Raw genomic sequence first — 948 nt, 5'->3', positions numbered from 1 at the left:
TATATATATTTTAAATTAGTGCTTGAGTTCTGGGCAGGATGTTCAGGTAAGGCTAAAAACCCTGTTTGAAGATTTCTCTCCCTAGAAAATGAAACAACTAAAAAGAGAAGAACACCTCCGTAGCTACAAGATAGGATAAAAGAATTTACAGATTTTTATAGGTCAATAAAAAGTGTAATTTATAGTGAATGTGGACCCAGTCATTTTCCATCAGTTTCTAACACCAATATGATAAAAGATGCAGGTGAGCCTGGTGTGGGAGAGGCGTCTTTCAGGGAGGCCACACAGCCCAGAAGGGCGAGCAGACTACTGTTTTCCCCCAGCTTATCCTTGTTGCAGCCAAGGTCGCCTTGATGAAGGACAGCATTCTGGGAGGCTGAGGATTTAGCTCAGCGGCACAGCGGCTGCCTGGCAGGCGCAAGGTCGTGAGTTCGATTCCTGGGACCACAAAAACAAAACAAAACAAACCAAAAAAATGGACAGCATTCTGAAAAAGAAGCCTGAGAAATTAATAGATGAACCCAAGAAACACAAAATTCATCAAGTAGAAACGATACAGGAAGAATGCTAAGTTTTAAAGCCAGCTAAACATGTAGGTATAAGATTGCATAATTGTTACAAATTAGCTTTATCAAGAATGGTAAGAACATAATTATTAGTAGTAAATTATCTAAATTATTTTAATTGTCCTAGGACTGTGAGGCTGGCGAGAGGAGTGTGAATTCACACTACTCACTTCCTCCACTGCCCCAGCTGGTACAGCTGGCAAGAGGACTATGAGTTCAGCTCCTCACTTCCTCCATTGACTCGGACCGCACAGCTAGTGAGAGAAATCTGAGATCCACCCCTCCTTCCCTACACTGGACTCAGGGCCAGAGACCTGTAGGGACACCAGGAACACAGTACAACCTGAGTTAAGGTGCACACAGTGGATACACAGAACTAGAG

The sequence above is a fragment of the Chinchilla lanigera genome, unplaced genomic scaffold (genome assembly GCF_000276665.1).
Source record: "Chinchilla lanigera isolate Chin_1 unplaced genomic scaffold, ChiLan1.0 scaffold00026, whole genome shotgun sequence".
Lineage (NCBI taxonomy): Eukaryota > Metazoa > Chordata > Mammalia > Rodentia > Chinchillidae > Chinchilla > Chinchilla lanigera.
Note: the sequence above shows the minus strand (reverse complement) of the source record.